At 35.9% G+C, this 14855-nt stretch overlaps 1 pseudogene; it reads right to left on the bottom strand.

Moving 5' to 3' along the window:
* Positions 1-12622: 12622 nt before the first annotated feature.
* On the bottom strand, positions 12623-13351 carry LOC118009647 (annotated as a pseudogene).
* Between the last annotated feature and the right edge of the window lie 1504 nt (positions 13352-14855).

Here is a 14855-nt window from a genome sequence, read left to right as displayed (position 1 = left end):
TACCACAGTTATGGTATATTATTTTAAACATTATCATTAGGACGCCTGGGTGGCACAGTCAGTTAAGCATCCAACTCTTGGTTTCAGAAGCCCAGGTTGTGATCTCAGGGTTGTGAGATTGAGCCCCATATCAGGTTCCATGCTCAGTGCAGAATCCACTTGAGATTTTCTCTCCCTTTCTCTCTGCCCCTCCTGCTCATGCTCTCTCTAAAATAAATAAATAAAATCTTTGAAAAAAACTCATTATCACAATATTCTTGTAGGCATTGTTAAATACATAAAATGCAACTGTGCATTTTTCATATCTGGATAGTTCTTTCAGCTACATTTTTGCTATTTATTTTTAAGTTCAGAAAATAGGAAACAAATTTTCCTTCATTATTAACATAAAAATATTTTACACTAATATTGAGTGATAGTATGGCATTTATTCTACCATTCATTCATTTTTTTAATATATTTTTTGAAGATTTTATTTATTTATCTAATAGAGAGAGCGCGAGCGTGAGCACAAGCAGTGGGGAGTGGGAGAGGGAGAAGCAGGCTTCCTGCAGAGCAGGGAGTCCAATGTGGGCCTCGATCCCAGGGCCCTGGGATCATGACCTGAGCCAAAGGCAGATGCTTGATCGACTGAGCCACTCAGGCGCCCCCCCCATTCATTCATTTTACAAAGGTTTGCATGTGTTTAAAGTTTGCACAGAAATGGGAAGTTCATATTTTTCTAAAGACAAAACTTCACTTGTTTTAGCCTTTGGTTGTGCCTAAAGAGCCAACTTTTTATTAAATAAAATATATACATATATATTTGATCCCAACATTTGCATCTTAGAATTCCTGACTTCTGTCACCTAAAAAAACCAAAAACCAAAAACAAAACAAAAACAAAACCTTTTAGTGACAGAAACAACAAAAATTACAAAAGCAACACTGGTAAGAACCGTATACAAGATTTGTGCAAACAGCAAATCATTGTCAGTTGCATCTATTATGGTTATGGAAGCTTTCATGTAGCTTGGCATTGCGTGTACAATAACCTTACACATAAAATCTTACTCCAAGTTGGTTAGAAAAACAGACAGAGACTTGCACATGTCCAATGTTGTAAAAGCCACTAATCAAAAATGATTATTCATTATATTTCAAATGAATAAAGATATTTTCTTTTTTAATTATCAATGACATTTTAAGAATATCTACAAGCAAAATCATGATTTTGTAGTTTGTGGATTTATTAAGATAGGCAGAATGAACTAATACTAAATATTTGTTACTATATTTAATTGGAAAGAAGTTATGTAATTTTATTTATTTTTTATTTTTTTAAAGATTTTATTTATTTATTTTTAGAGAAAGAAAAAGGGAGAGAGCATGAAAGGAGAAAGGTAGAGGGAGAGAGAGAATCTCAAGCAGACTCCTTGCTGAGCTAAGTGCATCACCTGGGGCTCAATCCCACCACCCTGATATCATAACTGGAGCCAAAATCAAGACTAATTTTGACTAACCACCCAGGCACCCCAGAAGTTATGTAATTTTTAAAATGTATTTTAAAATTATATGGATTTTTACAACATAAGCATCTCAAGGTAAAATACACGAGTGCAACTATTGTATTAAAATTTTCTATAAATACTGTGCTTTAGAAAGTTACTTTCAATAGAGAAATTTAGGAAAAGGTGTTTCTGATATGTTTATTACCATAATCTACAAATCATAATTGTTCTCAGGAAAGTTTAACTAGTTGACACCCAGATATCCATTTTTTTTTTTTTTTAGTTCATAATCTGAGACATATCATGAGAAAAAAGTAAAGGCCACAAAATATATTTTCTTACTAACTTTCTAGAGTTGTCCTGTCTACTACGGCACCTACTAGCACATTTGACTATTTAAATCTGAATTAATTAAATTAAATAGAATTAAATTTCATATTTTTAATTAACGTACCCATACTTAAAGTATTCAATCATTGAATGTAACTAGGGACTGTCATATTGGACAACATGGCAGAGCATTTCCATTATTACTGAATGTTTATTAGGCAACACTGTTTGAGGGGTTATATTTGAAATTTCATGCTGAAACTCCAAAGAGCCTGCATTAACATGTTTTCTGTCCAATTAGTACTCTGTGACCTTGGACAATCAGTTGAATTTCTCTGCTCCAGTTTCCTCCTCTACAAAATAATCCAAATCACAGTACCTATCACCAAAGTTTCCAGTAAGAGTTAAGGGGGTAATGGAAATAAGGTGATCTGGAAAGTGCCAGGTATATTTATGTGGTATATAACTGCTATTGTAACAATAAAATAATAATTATCCTTATTGTATAAAGAACGATGGCATAATTTGATTGTTTCTTGATTGTCACAGCTTCAAAATCTCTCTTATCTCCCTAGTATGGTGTTACTCCCTATGAGAATTTGCTTCTTTCACTCTGCCTCCAAACTGAGCTACCATACTGGCCATTTTACTTTTCCTGAACACACACACTCACACATGCACACACACACAGTGGGAGTGAGGTCAATGCCCAGTTTTATTAATTCATCCACCTACCACTTTACCGTACCCCTTTCTCCAAGTCCTGTGTTCACATGAGCCACTATAAGTCCCATAGCTAGGCTGACCCTATATCTTCCAAACAAGATGTTTGCAAGAATTAAAGTAAGAATGATTTTGGATTGTTTTAGAATATGACTTTGAAATGGAGACTACCCCAGGCAATGTGTTAAATTAGGATCATTCTACGAATAGCCTTTCTAGCCCCAGAGGAGGGAGAAGAGAACCTGAAATCCGGGACCTGTAGCTTTCTCTGTTGTGCCCTACATGAAACTCCGGACTTATTATTGACACTGCATCCCTGCGCAATGACATTCCTCATATTTTACATGAGTGTGGAATTTACTCAAAAGCAGGGTGAGGGTAGAGGTGGGATTAGTGCAGTGATGTTATTATTCATTTTTTCTTCAGCTTTTTCTTGCCCCTTTAGGTTTTCTTTTTTCTCTTCTTCCACTTATAATTTCCCCAGCATTATAGTGAAGTGAAAAATGTACAGTCATTGACACTTTAATCATTATCAAAATATGCAGAAGGATTAAGTGACTTATTCTACATTATCCTCTAATTCTCTGTTTATTCTGTGATCCTTAAGAGTCCAGTAAAGTGCCCCACAGGCTGTCTACAGAAATATCTACTTGCTTCACCTTGATTTAAAGGAAACATGACCTCAGGGTTTGCTGCCTGAAGCAGGAATGAAATGGCATCTCTCACTGTTACTTATCCTACTCTCTGTTTCCTATTTGCCAAAATGTCTGCACCTTATAATGCACGGGTTCACCCTTTTGGGGCATCTTCGACCACACTCTGGCCTCCGGCTGTTGTACATTTCAGCATTTCTTTGTGTTATGTTAATCACCTACTAATAACATAGTTTGTGGTTTTCCTGTTGACTTAGCTGCATGCAGCTTTCTTAATCTTCACACCCATTTCTCATAGCCTATTTTTGTCAACCGGGTATACTCGTTAATGTACATATTATGTACCAGTACATCCAGAAATGAGAATTGGAATACTTAACTTTGTCCTGATTTACATCTCAGCTTAAAACTATTATTAATGTCAGATTACTTAAAACCTGTTAGCATAATGTGATTGGGCATTAACCTTTTTTTTTTTTTAAGATTTTATTTATTTATTTGAGAGAGAGAGAATGAGAGAGAACACCTGAGAGGGGGGAGGGTCAGAGGGAGAAGCAGACTCCCCTCCGAGCAGGGAGCCCGATGCGGGACTCAATCCCGGGACTCCAGGATCGTGACCTGAGCCGAAGGCAGTCGCTTAACCAACTGAGCCACCCAGGTGCCCTGGGCATTAATCTTTCTTAAAGGAATATTTTTATAATAATTTCCCAAATCACTGATTCCTTAAGTGTTATATGTGCACAGGTCTTTTCTTCCCCATGTACATAAAATAGAAATGTATCTTGATCACTCTCTTTACTGCCTCCAGCACTGAAAACTCTTATATTAAAGATTAGATTCACATATGCAATTTTATAAAAAGGTAGCATGATTTCACTTCTCTATTTTTATATGCCTTCATCCAAATTACCATGGATCAGCAGTCTGAGAAACTTCAAAGAGGCTAGATTTAATTTCAATTAATATCATCACTATCATAATGACAACTGGATAAAGATAGACAAAATATTTGGAACTAGGTTTGTTGTTTGTTTACAGTGTAGTAATTGAATATCTACTATGTGTTGACACTGTGCTTTGTTTGCTTAAAGTATTCCACATTCATCTAGCATATATACTAGAAATTAGTAAATCTTCATTCTTCATTGTTGTGTTAAGCAGATAACTAAACATCACTTTTAGAATATTTTATTTTCATAATCTTGAATGCACCTTGCTAGGTCATATCTATGTTACTTCTGACTGCTAATGTTTAAATTGTACCACATCTACTTTCAACGTTTGTTTTACATCAATACCTATATTAAGAATTCTGGGGGCGCCTGGGTGGCTCAGTTGGTTAAGCGACTGCCTTCGGCTCAGGTCATGATCCTGGAGTCCCGGGATCGAGTCCCGCATCGGGCTCCCTGCTCGGCGGGGAGTCTGCTTCTCCCTCTGACGCTCCCAACCCTCCCCCCACTCATGTGCTCTCTCTCTCAGTCTCTCTCTCTCAAATAAATAAATAAAATCTTTAAAAAAAAATTTAAAAAAAAGAAAAAAAAAAGAATTCTGAATGTGGTTTCAATGAGAAGGATTCTGCAGATACACAGTTGTCCTAAAATTAATTCCAATTCGGTGGTGTGTTGCAGTGTATCTGTGAGCACGTGACATTGTATATGGATGTATGTGTAACAAAACAAATGAAGTAAAACTATTGTAAAGGAAATTAGGTCCTCCCTTAAATTAACTTTGGTGAAGATTGTGGGAAGAGGCCTCCCATGCAAAATTATTTGAGAATAGATATTACTGCCACTTCACAAAAATGAGCTTGATTTGTTTCTTCCATCACTGCCTTCTGCAAATTTTTTTTCCTAGTCCAACACCCCAGCAGGAACAGTTTCTTCTGCCTTTTGATGATTGCTTAGGCAGTTAACATGCAGAATTATAATCTGTTTTGCCTTTCCACACACTCATTTGTCATCCTGCCATTTTCAGATTTTCGAATTATTCAGGCTTTAGAAAATCTTGAGTACAAAGTTCAGGGGCTTTAAAGAATTATCTGTAATTTATATCAGGTTAATGCTCATTTTATTTTTTACTCATTTTTCACTTTTTTAAGGTAATGGTCATTTTAGAAGTGCAATCTCAAATTACCTAAAAATGTTGTTGTCTGTGGCTTCCAGTGTGGACTTCATTATTTGATCTACTGTCCGTTTTTAGAGAATATGCTGGAATTTGGAGATTCCAAATGCCAGGTGATTATAAAAAAGCAACTGGGGAAAGGCTGGAGGTTGTGTTCAAGGCCACAACATTTGACTTAGGTGAGTCTTATTAGATAAATAATTTTTGTTGTATTTTTGTAGGTTCGATAATATTTACACACTAATTTCTAAAGTCCCTCAATGTTTGTCACTCAAATGCACCGTAGTATCTCTTTTCTAGAATAGTTTATATAAATAACAAAGCAAACTGTATAATAAATATAATAAACATAAATATAATATAAATATAATAAATAATAAAATTTACTTTTCAATTCCTGCAATATTAAAAATTCCTTCTTGGGAATTTTATAGGAACAACAAATTATTTTCAATAATTTTAAATTTTTTAAGGATTATTTATTGAGAGAAAGAGAGCATGAGAACAGGGGGAGGGACAGCAGGAAAGGGAAAGAAAATCTCAAGCAGACTCCCTGCTGAACGCAGAGTGGATTCAGGGCTCCATCTCAGGACCCTGAGATCATGACCTGAACTGAAACCAAGAGTTGGACTCTCAACCAACTGAGCCACCCAGGTGCCCCAATAAGTTTAATTTTTAGCTGAAACTATAAGGAGAGAGTCAAATATGTAGCTCATTCATGAGGACTCTAGCATGATACGAAGGCTGATTCCGAAAGAAAGTAAGAGTGTGAAGTGTTTATAGTGGTTAAAAAAAAAATGCTTGAATAAGATTACTATTTAGCAAAAAATTAAGGTTCTATGGGACAACAAATTTTAAATTTCGAGATTTTCTTATGAACAGAACTTAATTGCAGCTCTATCATACATACTCTGTGAGCATCATTTGCATCTTCATTAGTTTTTTTCACTAGCTACCAGGGCCATTACAGAAATGTAAAATACCCTAATCAATAGTAAAGAGCAACTATGTATTTTTAAAAGGTACACACTTTTCAACCAGAGTCTTAGGTAGAGATGGAGACTATGGGTTGCTAAACAATGTCCAGCATGACACTGAAAAAGCACATGGTGATTCCTTTTACCTTAACAATTATTGGATATTTTTTAAACATACAGAACCCTAATTCTGACTATTCACTATTGTTCACTATTATTCACTATTGCACAATTAAGGGAAACTCCGTCACTGTTTTTTTGTTTGTTTGTTTTGGATTCACTGTTTTTGCCTTTTTTTTTTTTTTTCCCTAACTGATCCCTTTCATAACTTCTTAAAGACTGATGTAATTCTACGCTGGGAATGGTGTAGTGATAGAAGGCTTCAGTTTCCTCCTGGCAAAAAGACAAACCATCTCTCTGCTTCTTGGTCATCTACCTCTCCTAAATGGTTTCTATTGAGCTGTATGTTGCCCACTGCCTTTTTTACACTTCCTTTCCAACATGCGCCTTTTTGGCATTCACTGTATGCTTTTGTTTTAGAAGGAGTTTACTCTGTACCTTCAAATGTAAACACAGCAGGTATGTCTCCCATTCTGCTCTCTGATTACCACAGGATACATTCTTCATGTACGGAACTCACCCAAGTTTGCTCCTGATCTCCACACACAAACACAGCATGACACTCTTGATATTTTAAGTCCACACACCATGATTTTAAATGGAAGATTGCTCTGTGAGGCTTGAAATATATTCGGCTTCACCAAAGAATCAAGATGCAATCCTATCTGTCCTGGAGTTCTGAAATGTTATGGAAATGTTATAATCCCAGTTAAATCTTCCACTGAGACTTAAATGAGAGTAATATAGCACTGTTTAGGTCTCATGTCTGTTTCCGAATTTTTTCCTTCCTCAGAAAATTGTAAATAATTTTCAGGGGTGGTCTGTTGTTTTATTTATTATCTTTCCAATCTGTTTTTGTGGCACAACTGTTAACATGCTTATTCTTTTGGCTTATAGCATTTTAAATTGCAAAATAGTTTTTACTCCTCAAAAGTATTGGCTTTAAAGAAACTATTTTAGAATATGGAGCTAGGAATCTCACTTCTTTGTTTTCTCTGATTTCTCTTTTAATATTGTCCTCTTACTGATAAATGATACCGAAGCACTGAATGCAGCTGGTTGATTCAATCTGGTAGTGGAAGTATGCAGGAGAAAGATGGAAGAAAGAGTGAAAATTTGGGGTGAAGATCATTTTGTACATTTAAACCACATTTGTCTTTTTATTTTCAATAATTATGTCTTTTTTGTGGGGTTTTTTTGCTGTCATTCTCAACATACAGTACAATAAGTCACTCTTATATTTTTAACTGTTTAATATTATTGACTGAGGAACTTGGTAGAATGTATAAAGACATTAAGAAAAGAAATGCAACTCTACTAACCCTGTGTTGCTCTAAGTGAATATTTTAAGTGTAATGATATCTGTACCTACAGATGTCATCATTTTTCACAAAATCACAATATATTTTTTCTATTTTTCTATTGGGATTATGTATTCCTTATAAAGCTTTCTTTTTTCCCTCCAGGAATGCCAAATTAAGTTACACATTTCTTGTTGCCAGTACACATCAAAATATTCAATAATCACTAATTCACACCAAACTGTCTTAAAATTTTACACATAGAGTCACCTTTTTCTTTAAGTACTTTAGTAAGATCAAATGTTCCTTAGATCATTATAAAGCTGTTATTTTTGATAGCCCCAACATTGATTTATTGATAAGTCTTCTTTTATCTTACTCTTTCCTTGTGATAATGCTCAAGAAATACATACATACATACTTACATATATATATATATATATATATATATATATAGCCATATGTATTACAAGTTCTGAGTCCCTGCACATTTGAAAATAATTTTAACATTTACTTAGAATTGGAAGGCAGTTCTGGTTGGGTCTGGAGTTCTAGGTTCAAATTTTTTTTTCTCAAACTTTACCAATTTATATATTTGTTTCTCTGTGAATATTACTTTTTTTTAATGCTGAATTACTTTTTCAGAATACATCATTATATTTGCCAAAAATCATTAGATTTGGCAGTTTGCCAGTGTTTCTCCACTTGAAGATACATAATTTTCTTAGGTTGATTTCAGTAACATATTTTAACATTTTGTTTTTTTTTCAACTCTTGCTCCAATCTTATTCTTTTTTTTTTTAAATAAAAATGATGGCATGTAGAATGTATAGTTTCTCACATTTTTATACTTTACATTTTTTATCGTGTACAAGACACCAATTGACTCTTTGGATATATCCTTTCTGTTCTTCAACAATTGTTAAATGCAGATTACACCCTCTTAAAAACATTCAGTAACACATTTTTTTCTTTAGTTACTGTTCTTTTATAGAAGTTCCTTTCATGTCTGGTTATGCAAAAATTTTCTGATAACTTTTAGAAGCTCAGATTTTTTTAAGTTCTTTATTGTGCTTCAAATTATCTTTGTTTCTTCATTTTTTAATTATTTTTCCTGGTCCTCAATTTACTTTTATATACTATAGATGATAAAATGATAGATTATACTTTGACAGGAAAGGAACTCAAGTTTTTAATAAAGACTGTTCAGCAGTCAAAACCACGACTGCGTTTACCAGCGTCTTCGGGAAATGTTAGGGAAATCATGAGTTAGTAAGTACTTTTGCATACTGCATAATTAAATATTCAAAAGCACGTATAATCATTACTTTTCTATCTATCAAACAATATTAACGGTAGAAATTGTTAAGAAAGGATTGGTAGGTAACAAAATTCCTAACAAGTAACAGATTAGGTGAAAGAGTAACTGATTTTTGCCCTGGAGTTGTTTTGCTTAAGTATTATAGTTTGATATCTGATCAATGGACTGAAATATTTGTTCACATCAAAGTCTTGTCCATACACTGTTCTGATATCAAACCTTTTCCAGAAAGCATTATTTGTGCCACCAAACCTTATTCTGCCCAGTTTCATGATCTCATTTATCCATTTAAACCTGCCTTTCCTTAAACTTCAGTTATTCTGTTTGAAATGCTTCTCAAACTTAAAACAACCCATTTGCTAAATACTTTTTAGAAGGAGAAAGTTGTTTGAGAACTATGTAATATTTGAGTCGCAGTTCCGCTATTGCTTCAAAAATCATTCTGTTTTCACACGGTATTACACTTTCCTTCTTTAAATAGATAAATAAGGGCCTAAAGGCAGTCCCAGTCTTAGTACTTGCAAGGTTGGGCACAAATGGCAGCCCACATACCATATGTCCAAATACTTAAAAGTTACAAATCAAGTTAACAGATTGTGAAATGAAGTATATTCTATCTTTCCACTTTGACAAATATACCTTTATAAAGTCTTGGAAAGCCAGGTTTGAATTTGGAATTATTAGACTCCTTCTACTGCCATAATGAAATATGGCACTCTGGAGAGAGCCAGCCCTGGATTCCAGCCCATATATATATATATATACTCTCTCCATCCATGGTTCCCTCCTACACTATGATGGGCCTTGAACATGTGGAGGTAGACCAGTTGCCCACATGACCAAGTTTTGTTCATGTGCTCTGAAATGAAATTTTCTTGGTCTCTTTGAGGATAGACCTGGGGTAAAGGCACATGAAGATTCTGATATTGGTCTGAGAATCATTTGAATTCAGAATTTTAGTCCCAAGTCCCCAATGCATAATCTTCAGAGACAGAGGCATATGCTCGAAGTGGGAACATTCCCTTAGCCCATGGGGAATGGTATGTGTAGAAATGGAATCTAGTAAGGCTCCAAAACAAGTGTGATGCATTTGATCTTTTGCCAGGGTCAAAGGGCAGTAGTGCCTTGTCACATCATATCATTATCATGTCATTGTCAATTATCTTGATGAAGTAGTAGCTTCCAAATACAATACCAGGTAACAATCCCAGATGTCATGGAATAGAAATGCTCACAGAACAATTTAAGGTGATAACTTATCAAATTAAATTGAAATGCACAGAAAGAAGCAAGGAGAAGGATACTAGGGAGAAAAATATACTTAGAAAAAGGTACTCATGGGTGGAAGAATACCACTATTTGAACCCTGAGTTATGCAATTTTTTTTTAAAGATTTTATTTATTTATTTGAGAGACAGAATGAGAGAGAGAGAGAGAGCACATGAGAGGGGGGAGGGTCAGAGGGAGAAGCAGACTCCCTGCTGAGCAGGGAGCCCGATGTGGGACTCGATCCCGGGACTCCAGGATCATGACCTGAGCCGAAGGCAGTCGCTCAACCAACTGAGCCACCCAGGCGCCCAGCAATTTTTAAAAAAGATTTTATTTATTTATTTGAGAGAGAGAGAACACATGAGCAGGGTGAGGGGCAGAGGGAGAAGCAGACTCCCCGTTGAGCAAGGAGCCCTATGCAGGGCTCAATCCTGGGACTTCAGGATCATGACCTGAGCCGAAGGCAGACACTTAACGACTGAGCCACCCAGGCCCCCTGAGTTAATAAATGTTTATACATTGTCTTTCTCTCTCTCTTTTCTCTACCACCACCAGCTTCTCCACAAAAAGTCTGATTATAAGAACTAGAGTCAAGATTTGAGCAAAAAGTCCCCAGCAGATGACGACTGAACCAATGATACACACACATCTTCTCTTAGAATTATTCGTAAGAATAGGTGAAAATATGCCTTGCCAAGAGCTGTAGCTTACCAGTTGCCCTGCTGAATGGTTATGAGTTTTACCTGTTTTTCTTGGGCTGAGCACATATGGGCAGAATAGGACTATATGAGTGTCACCAATAGGTGGCCAATTTAGGGGAGACATAGCTGTTAGCCCAGATATGTCATAATTATGACTTATTTATGTCTTTCTATCTAAAAGTAGCACTCTTTTTTTAAATCAAATTCTTTATTTATTGCTACTATCTTTGCTCTTCCTTACATTTAACATACTATACACTTAACACACTAATTGAATCTGTCTTTTATGCCACTAACTCACCCTAAATATCAAAAGCATCCTATAAGTGCATCTAGATATCATGAGCAAATAGATAACTTATGATCCATGTTTAACTTTTCTCATGAATTTCACCCTTCTAATTGTTTTTATTATTTATAGAAAAATTGAGTATTTTCAAATAGTACAACATCATATAGATGTCATACCATCTTTTAAAGTTTTTACTTCTTTTAATAGTCACATCGGTTTTTGAGGTAGTCTTGATAAAATCCTTCATTTTGTCATATGAGTAAATAATTAAGCTATGGTATTTTGAAAACATTTTATGGCAGACATCACAACTTCAGGTGGAATAGAATCTAAAAATGCCCAAAATTATGGGATTTTTTTCCCCTTACTTTCTTTTTACCAGTCCTTTGACTTTTTTCCCAATCTGCAAGTCTATTCACTTAAGAAAAGACGCCATCTCATTAAAGTAGACAACAAAATAAACATACTCATCATTATCCTTGAGTTTTTTCCCCATGTATTCTAAAATGCTTCATTGGAGAAGTATATATATATATATATATATATATATATATATATATATATATATTTTTTTTTTTTTTTTTTTTTTTAAGGAAAAAAAGAAAGGAAGATATTAGGCTTTCCTTATTCACTATGCACTAGCAAAGATCAATTCCAGCTAATGAGAAATTTTTCAAATCAAGAGTCAGGTAGGGTTTTTTTTGTTGTTTTTTTGTTTGTTTGTTTGTATTTATATTCATGTTATCATTTATTTACTTATTCATTTAGGTGATATTTTTTAATTTTATTTTATTATGTTATGTTAATCATCATACATTATATCATTAGTTTTTTTGGGGGGGCAGGAGTTAGAGGTTTATTATCAGTCTATGTGAGACTAAACTTCAAAGCAAATTCAATTTTGCTTAAGGGAACATTGTAAAGTAACAATTCTTGATATTACATGCCTCATATAATCCATTCAAATCATAGAGAATTACATCTTTACGTGTCACTGTTCCAAGAGACAAACAAATGTGAACAGCTAAAACATCTTAAGAATGCATCAAGCTTGGGGCGCCTGGGTGGCTCAGTCTTTGAGCGTCTGCTTTCGGCTCAGGTCATGATCCCAGGGTCCTGGGATCGAGCCCCCGCATCGGGCTCCCTGCTCAGCAGGAAGCCTGCTTCTCCCTCTCCCACTCCCCCTGCTTGTGTTCCCTCTCTCGCTGTGTCTCTCTCTGTCAAATAAATAAAATCAAAAAAAAAAAAAAAAAAAAGAATGCATCAAGCTTATGAAGTCTCAAAGAAAACTTGAATTTTCTGTACATACTCCTGTCAAATGAAGTTATTTCGTGTACACCACTACCTCTTGCAAACTGGTCTTCTGTTCCCTTTCATTTGACCTACATCGGCTACGAGACCTAGAGAAGGATCGGGAAGGCTTGTGATTTCTCTCCTGAGACAGTGATCTCCGGCTCCTCCTATCTCGAGAAAGGGACCTGCTCCGGCTGCGCGAGAAGCTTCTCTGTCTTGGAGATCTGCGGCGAGGTGCAGAACTCCTTCTCCGATAATCATCTCGAGGGCGACGACCCCGAGACGGTGGTGGGCCACGATTTCGACTTCTCTTTTCACCATTCGAGAGTTCCACTCTTACTCAGCACCCACATAATGTTCTCCCAACTAGTTCTCGAAAAGCATCAGCTGCATCTCGGGGATCTTAAATTCAACAAAAGCAACAAAGCCCAGGAGGGTTTCTAGCAACACACACACTTCGGAGTGGTCCATAAAAGCCAAAAGCTGGTTCTGATTCAGTCTTTTTTTTAGATTTTATTTATTTATTCATGAGAGAGAGAGAGAGAGAGAGAGGCAGAGGCAGAGGGAGAAGCAGGCTCCCCGCAGAGCAGGGAGCCCGATGCAGAACTCGATCCCAGGACCCTGGGATCATGACCTGAGCTGAAAGCAGATGCTTAACCGACTGAGCCACCCAGGCGTCCCCCGATTCAGTCTTGTTACCAGTGTTTCCAAGATTACCTACATAAACCTTACAGTCCAATGGATAGGAATCACCATGCATTTCGAGATCTTGGGTTGGAAAGCGGACGCTCAAATCCACGCACCCCCAGATGGGTCTTACCGCTTCCCGCTCCCCTCCCTGCCCGGCTCCCGCAGATGCTCTCACTGACCTGGCGTCCACGAAATGGTGGACATCATTAGTTTTTGATGTAGTGTTCCATGATTCATTGTTTGCGTAGAGTCAGGTAGGTTTAAATAAAAGGTGTTTACTGTTCCTTTTATCAGTCAAAAGGAATAAAGAAAAATTTACATTTATTTCTTTAGTGATAAGCATTTCATGGTTATAATGTAATGTAATTTTTAACATGTTTTTATTCTAAATACTTGTTGGAGTCCGTTAAATATCTTTTCTTTCAACTTTACCTTTAAGCTAGAGGTGAACAAATAACTTTTGAATATTTAGCAGTTTCTGTTTCCAAAAGATCCTCATTAGTCCACATTTAGCTAAAGCTGTTCACGCAATGAATGTCTATAATTCAGAACTAGACACCCAGCAACAAACTGCTGTATTACCTTCTTCTATTTTTTACTGCAATAAACTAATTTTAAGGAAGTTTATAGAGTTTAGAAATTCTTCATAAAAAATCTTATATAATTAATTGGTCACAATAATTTAACATGAAGTGCTTCTTCATTTTCTTAATTGCATTAACTTACAGCCGTATATATTCACATGCAAATAAGCTACTATATAATTATCTGTATGACAGAAAATGGCAATATCAAGATTCATTAGTATAATTAGAATCAATTCAATAGCAGATGTTACTATACTATATCTTCATTTAGTTTACTTCTTTTCTATGATACTTTTGGAGTAGCAAAATCCACTCCACATATTATAGCACACCATCATCTTTGGTCTATAAAAACTCAATCTTTTATTTTGTTGGAGGAGTATATATTATGGTTGCAGAGAATTATGGGAATTATGTAGGGAACAAAACCATCATATTCCCTGCTGTCATCCTAATGGAGACAGAAGAATGATGATAAGACTTCTAACCTATGACACCAGTAATAAGTGCTACAAAGAAAAAAACCTAAGGGAGGTGATATGAAATGCTGCGGCAGGGCGCAAGAGGATTGTGGTCAGAAAATGACTCCCTGATAAGCTAACATATATGGAAAGAGAGTGGACAACAGTAAGGACATTAAGAAGGGTGAGCATAGGGGCGCCTGGGTGGCTCAGTCGTTAAGCGTCTGCCTTCGGCTCAGGTCATGATCCCAGGGTCCTGGGATCGAGCCCCACATCGGGCTCCCTGCTCCGCGGGAAGCCTGCTTCTCCCTCTCCCACTCCCCCTGCCTGTGTCCCTGCTCTCACTGTCTCTCTCTCTCTATCAAATAAATAAATAAATAAATAAATCTTAAAAAAAAAAGAAGGGTGAGCATAAAAATTATAATAATAGTAATACTAATAGCTTTAAAGGAGAGAAACTATTTGTTCTCTGCAAGGACTCTAGCATGGCTGGTGCATCAGATAGAGTGTTAGAAGATGAAACCCT

The sequence above is a fragment of the Mirounga leonina genome, unplaced genomic scaffold (assembly GCF_011800145.1).
Source record: "Mirounga leonina isolate KUSES-001 unplaced genomic scaffold, KU_Mleo_1.0 Mir_127, whole genome shotgun sequence".
Classification (NCBI taxonomy): domain Eukaryota; kingdom Metazoa; phylum Chordata; class Mammalia; order Carnivora; family Phocidae; genus Mirounga; species Mirounga leonina.
This window is presented reverse-complemented; position numbering and strand designations above follow the sequence as displayed.